Source organism: Triticum aestivum, chromosome 7A, assembly GCF_018294505.1.
Source record: "Triticum aestivum cultivar Chinese Spring chromosome 7A, IWGSC CS RefSeq v2.1, whole genome shotgun sequence".
NCBI lineage: Eukaryota > Viridiplantae > Streptophyta > Magnoliopsida > Poales > Poaceae > Triticum > Triticum aestivum.
In genome coordinates, this window is record NC_057812.1 from 496,318,105 (window position 1) to 496,325,329 (window position 7,225).

The window sequence follows — 7,225 nt, forward strand, 5'->3', positions numbered from 1 at the left end:
GCATATCATATTAGGACTAAATTTATAACCAAAGCATATTACCATGCTGTTTAAAGACTCACAAAATAATATAAGTGAAACATGAGAGTTCAACAATTTCTACAAAATAAAGCCACCGCCGTGCTCTAAAAAGATATAAGTGAAGCACTAGAGCAAAAATTGCCTCGCTCAAAAGATATAAGCGAAGCACATAGAGTATTCTAATAAATCACGATTCATACGTGTCCCTCTCAAAAGGTGTGTACAGCAAGGATGATTGTGGCAAAATAAAAAGCAAAGACTCATATCATACAAGACGCTCCAAGCAAAACACATATCACGTGGTGAATAAAAATATAGCCTCAAGTAAAGCTACCGATAGACAAAGACGAAAAAGGGGATGCCTTCCGGGGCATCCCCAAGCTTAGGCTTTTGGTTGTCCTTAAATATTACCTTGGGGTGCCTTGGAAATCCCCAAGCTTAGGCTCTTGCCACTCCATATTCCATAGTCCATCAAATCCTTACCCAAAACTTGAAAACTTCACAACACAAAACTCAACAGAAAATATCATAAGATCCGTTAGTATAAGAAAATAAATCATCACTTTTGGTAGTGTTGTGAACTCAATATTTATTTATATTAGTGTAATATCTAATGTATTCCAACTTTTCCATGGTTCATACCCCCTGATACTATGTGACGCCCGGATAATTAGGCTACAGTAATCCCCCGTTAATGATGCCACATCATCTCTGTCACTGTAGTTAACCTCACGACGAATCATTCCGTTCAAATTAAAAATTCAAAATCGAGTCAAACGATAAAAGTTTTCAAACTTTAAGACTAAAATCTTCGGGATATGACAAATAAATCATAGGTGATTATGTTGACGAAACCACATATTTATAAAATGATTAACTATTCTAAAATAATTAAAACAGTTAAGTAACTGCCTTTTGAAGTTTTATAAAATATTAAACTATGTTATTTTGGGTTGTGAATTAATATAGCACTAGTATAATTGTAAATACGAATTTAGGTACTGGTAGTAAATTTTGTAAAACTATAATTTAAATGGAAACTGAAATTAAAAGAAAATACAATAGAGAAAAACAAAACTAAAAAAACAAAGAGGAAGCACCCCCACCCCCCCACTGGGCTCCGGCCCAGTTGGCCGTGTGGCCGAGCGGTCTGCCGGCCCACCCCCCCGCGCCCCGTGGCCTACTAGGCCCCCCACCCGAAACCCTAATCACTCTACTCCTCCCGCACGACCCCCCACTCGTCTCGCACGACCCCCACTCCTCCCCGATTCTCCCCACTCTCCCTCGCGCCGCCGCACACCGAGACCAGAGGCGAGGCGCCTCAAGCCCGAGCCCGAGCACCTGACCCCCCTCGCAGCCTCTCATCCCTTCGTTCTCCCAAGCAGCTCGCCGCGCCCCTCTTCCTCCCCCTCGTTTGGCCGAGCGCAACCACCACCTCGCCGTGGCCATGGCGAACGGCCTTCCCGAGCTGCTTGTGCTGCCCTACGGCTTCCTTGACGTCGTCCACGACCTCCACGTGCCCGAGACCGACTGGAGCGGCCCCAAGTCGGTGACATCGACGGTTCCCCGTCGCGTCCACCGGAGCTCCTCCTCGACCCCTACCGTTGCCGACGCCGTCGACGCACGCCGCCGCGCCGCTGCACCTCGTCACCACATCGCCGTCATCTCCGACTTCCTCCTCGACCCCCACTGCCCCCGTGCCCTGCAACCCCTCGTGAGGCCCCCTCCTTATCCTCTGCCCCGCTCCTCACGAGCGTCGCGCGCCCCGTGTCGCGCCCAGCGTCGTCCTTGTCCCGCGCGCCTCGCTCTGCTCCAGCCCGTGGCCGCCTTCGCCGGCCAGCGCTCGTGCGCTCCCCCTCGTTAGGCCTTGCCCCACCTCTGCTCCCCCTCGTTAGGGCGCCCACATCACCCTGATGTCACGCTGACGTCATAATGGCATTTCCTAATTAAATAAATCCTGTTAATTCTAGAAATGAATTAAAACTTTGAAAAATAATATTAAATAATCTGTAACTCGTATGGGAAAACTTTGTACATGGAAGATGCTCAGAACGACGAGACGAATCTGGATACGTGGCCCGTTCATCCGCCACGCATCCCTAGCATAGCAAACACGCAACTTTCCCCCTCCGGTTCATCTGTCCGAAAATGCGAAACATCGGGAATACTTTCCCGGATGTTTTCCCCCTTCACCGGTACCACCTCGTACCGCATTAGGGCACCCCTAGCATCGATACTTGTCATGTCATGTATCCCTATGCATCTGTTTGCTTAATATTTATTGTTTCTTCCCCCTCTTCTCTCACTAGACACCGAGACCGACGCCACCGCTACCCAGTACGACTACGGTGTTGACGACCCCTCTCTCTTGCCAGAGCAACCTGGCAAGCCGCCCCCCCCCCTTGACCACCAGATATCGCCTACTCTTCTTTCTACTGCTTGCATTAGAGTAGTGTAGCATGTTACTGCTTTCCGTTAATCCTATCCTGATGCATAGCCTGTCCTTGTTACTACTGTTGCTACCTTTATCTGCAATCCTAATGCTTAGTATAGGATGCTATTTTATCATCAGTGGCCATACATTCTTGTCCATCTGCCATGCTATGCTATCGGGCCGTGATCACTCGGGAGGTGATCACGGGTATATACTATATACTTTATACACGATACATGTGGTGACTAAAGACGGGTCGGCTTGTGGAGCACCCGCGAGTGATTCACGGATTGGGGGCTGAAAGGACCTTTGTCCCAACGGCCCTTTGTGTGGATCTTTGTGGCGAAGCGACAAGGGCGGGTTGAGACCACCTAGGAGAGAGGTGTGCCTAGCCCTGGTCGGCGTTCGCGGTTATTTCAAGATAACACGTTTAACGAGATCTTGGTATTTTATCCGAGTCTGGCCACTAGCCTATACGCACTAACCATCTACGCGGGGACAGTTATGGGCACTCGACGTCGTGGTATCAGCCGAAGCCTTCGTGACGTCAGCAACTGAGCGGCGCGCGCCGGGTTGGACCACGTAATGCAACTTCCTTTACAAAGGAAGTTGCTAGGTCTGCTCTCCGGCCGCCCACGCAAAATGCAGGTGTGCAATGGGCGATGGGCCCAGCCCCTGCGCCATAGGATTTAGACCGGCGCGCTGACCTCTCTGTTGTGCCTAGGTAGGGCTGCGACGTGTTGATCTTCCGAGGCCGGGCATGACCCAGGAAAGTGTGTCTGGCCAAATGGGATCGAGCGTGTTGGGTTATGTGGTGCACCCCTGCAGGGAAGTTGATCTATTCGAATAGCCATGCCCCTCAGTAAAAGGACGACCCGAAGTTGTACCTTGACCTTATGACAATTAGAACTGGACACTTAATAAAACACACCCTTCCAAGTGCCAGATACAACCGGTGATCGCTCTCTTACAGGGCGACGAGGGGAGGATCATCGGTTAGGTTTATGCTACACGATGCTACTTGGTGAACTTACCTTCTGCTCTCTTCTACATGCTGCAAGATGGAGGTGGCCAGAAGCGTAGTCTTCGACAGGACTAGCTATCCCCCTCTTATTCTGGCATTCTGCAGTTCAGTCCACATATACTACCCTTACTCCATTTGATACCAATGCATACATATGTAGTGTAGCTCCTTGCTTGCGAGTACTTTGGATGAGTACTCATGGTTGATTTGCTCCCTCTTTCCTCCCTTCCTATACCCGATTGCTGCGACCAGACGATGGAGTTCAGGAGCCAGACGCCACTGTCGATGACGACTACTACTACTCGGGAGGTGCCTACTACTACGTGCAGCCCGCTGACGACGACCAGGAGTAGTTTAGGAGGATCCCAGGCAGGAGGCATGCGCCTCTTTCGATCTGTATCCCAGTTTGTGCTAGCCTTCTTAAGGCAAACTTGTTTAACTTATGTCTGTACTCAGATATTGTTGCTTCCGCTGACTCGTCTATGATCAAGCTCTTGTATTCGAGCCCTCGAGGACCCTGGCTTGTAATATGATGCTTGTATGACTTATTTTATTTGTAGAGTTGTGTTGTGATATCTTCCCGTGAGTCCTTGATCTTGATCGTACATGTTTGCGTGTATGATTAGTGTATGATTGAATCAGGGGCGTCACAAGTTGGTATCAGAACCGACTGCCTGTAGGAATCCCCTTTCCATACTCTTTGCCCAAAGTCGAGTCTAGACATTGCAAAACTTTTACTAACATGGCTGTGCGGCCCATGAGCCCACGTCGTCATTGGGTGGTATTAGGATCTTTTACTCCTCGATCTTTACTCCGGGATTCTGAACTCTCTTCTATTCGGGTTAAACGATTTTTTTTACTAAAATCTAACTTTAGTTTCTCGAAAATACTTTCTCCCGGAGAGCCCCTTCAGTCCAGATGATCGCCGGCTGCACCAGAAGATTTCGAAGATACTCTTTGATATTCTCTCGAGACCTTGTGCCCGTTGCTTTTGCAATTCCCTTCCACCGAAATATCCCTATGGGTAAATAATTACACTTGCCGTGCTTACGTTTATCCTTAGTTTCTCTTATTATTACAAGATGCCCTAAATTGCTCTCCGTTGTTCCGAAAATCCTTTAAGCTTACTGCCTTGTAGTTCTTTACCACATGAATACCCCTATTGAAAATTCCTCGCACTTATTGAGTATCTGTTCATCCCCAGTTGTTCGTATGATTCATAAGATACTTTGAAATACTATCCGACCTTCTGAGCATCCTCTTCAAACTATTGCTCTGCAAATACTTGTATGCTTACATTATGGATGCTCCCATATCACTAGCAATATTCACTAGTATCTTTTGACACCGTCATTTTGATCCTATTGATTCAACATATGTGCGAAGGCACACAATCATCTATCAACCCTTCTAAATTATCTTTCCAGCTCAGACGTCATTTTAAACATGAGCTGGATCTCGACCAATCAAACTGCCACCGATTGTACCCCAAAGGCTATTCAACTTAGCCATCCCTAATCAGAGCATTGATTCTGATCCCTTGTCTTGGAATTCATAATTCCTTTGCATTTGAGCTTTGAGTTAGTCAGTTGTTTCTATAATCTGATCTCCTTGCATTGTTTCTTCTTCTGGTTGAGTACCGATACTCACATCGGATCCATTATGGACCACTAGATGCTTTGATGGATTTTGTCCGACACCGTCCTTCATATTCATTAAACTTGTGAGCCTTTCATCGGATACATAATGCCTTTGGTAAATTGTACCCCTGCTTTTGTCAACCATGCTCTGCTCCCGAGCTTGAGTTATTCGCTCCTGAAGCTGGTGGTATGTGTTCATAAGATGCCCCAATGGGTTAAACCTATGCCTTCCTTACTCTGTGTGAAGCCGAAAGATTTCACGGGTCATAATTATCTAGTATTGCACCAGGTAAAACTTTCGACAACCAATGTCATTTTCGAAAAGCGGGAGGTGAATGGAAGGTTATACATTGAAGAAGTGGGAGTCGACCTTGAACTTTGTGTTCATGCCCATGGACACGATGTATATCCTATCATGGAAGCTTCTTGTAATAATAACTATTCCTTGATAACTATCATCTGTTATCTGTGAATTGATCATTTGCAACTATGGTTCCGACCATATGTTCTTCTTTGATCCCATTTCTCGGGCAAGTTTAAGCACTTGACTTCTATGGATCAATACACCAGTCCAACCTTTACTTTGACCTCTCATCGAGTATTACGCCCTGGTATCTCGAGAATATCATGGAACTACATAACTTATGGGTTCTTCATCTACTATTAATTCTCACCAAATCCAATTTTTCCTAGGTTTTGGGTTGTCATCAAGTGAGAACACTGATAAGTGAATCAATTCCGCACTCTGATTCAATAACTCTAAGTATTCTTCTTTGCTTATGAGTTTATTAATCCTTTAAGTCATTCCTAGATAGATTGGCTATATCATTATTGTGCTGATTTTAACTATGCTACCTGGTCCTTATTCTCGGAGCACCAATTTGCGGCGATAGCTAAGCTTACGTCAATCTTCCTCGTCTTATTGTGCTGATTTTAACTATGCTAAGCTTACGTCCTTACAACAAGCTTGATTTCGAGTTTGTGTCGTAACTATGATTCCAATAACCTCTTGCTTCACCATTCCTTTAACTTGATGTCATCGCTGATCGATTACATCTTCATGAAATATCTCGACAAAATTTTTCGTGATCATCTTCAACATTTTGACTTCTTCTAGGATATCAGTTGAATTCTTGATGAGAAATACCATCCTTGCCCCTCGAAGATTTGTGTTATCATCTGCAACTTTATTGCCCCCCCTCCAACACAAACTTGTTCATGTTTTGTGTTATACCTTGTGTTCCTTGCTATCCAGTGTTTGTTCTTCTTTAGCTTGGAATATTACCACCTTTTAGGTCAAGAATGTTGTCGGAATTTCACCACCTCTTGAGAGTTCTTGATACAAGTGATACTTCTCACCATCACCATTCCTTCTTGGTCCCCGTGTTGTTTCTAACCGGAATACTGGCAAATGGACTGAGAGGTGTAAATTTCAAAACTTATAGCAACCCTATTGCTTTGAAGTTAATGGTCGATAGTTTCATTCTAAGTCTATTGCTTATTGGATCACCATTCAAACATTGATCGTGCTACCTAGTCCAGATTTCTAGGTGCACCCTTCTATCATTGTTAAATTGTGTATGTTTTCCTCGAGCATACATCATTATATCATTTTATATGACTAATGTTATCTCCTTGTTCACATAATTGTGGAAATCCATCTTTTTGGAAATCCCAATGAATTGTCGTTGAGACCATCAACCACCCCTCATTCTCTCCTTGGTTTAATGATGAACTCTTGTTTCGGAACTCTCTTCCATAGTTCATTTCCTAAGAATCTTACAATGTCATCTCAACAATAGGTGTTGCACCTTCTTCTCACGCATCTTGAGTGTGAGGTATCCTGACACCAATCAGATCTGAATCTCGGTCAGATACGATGGTGGGAACATATTTCCAAGAGTTATTACATTGGTCCTTATATATCGGTAAGGTGATGTCATTCCTATCACACCTGGCCGGAGGACTTGTTGTTATAGATTCCTTTTCAGCAAGGTTATCCCTTCTTCCATGAGGGAATTGTAAGACCTATTCTACAAGTTATTCCTGATGGATCCTTTGTGCCTCCAAAGTCTGATCTTCACCTGTCTACCATGTCAATGCTAT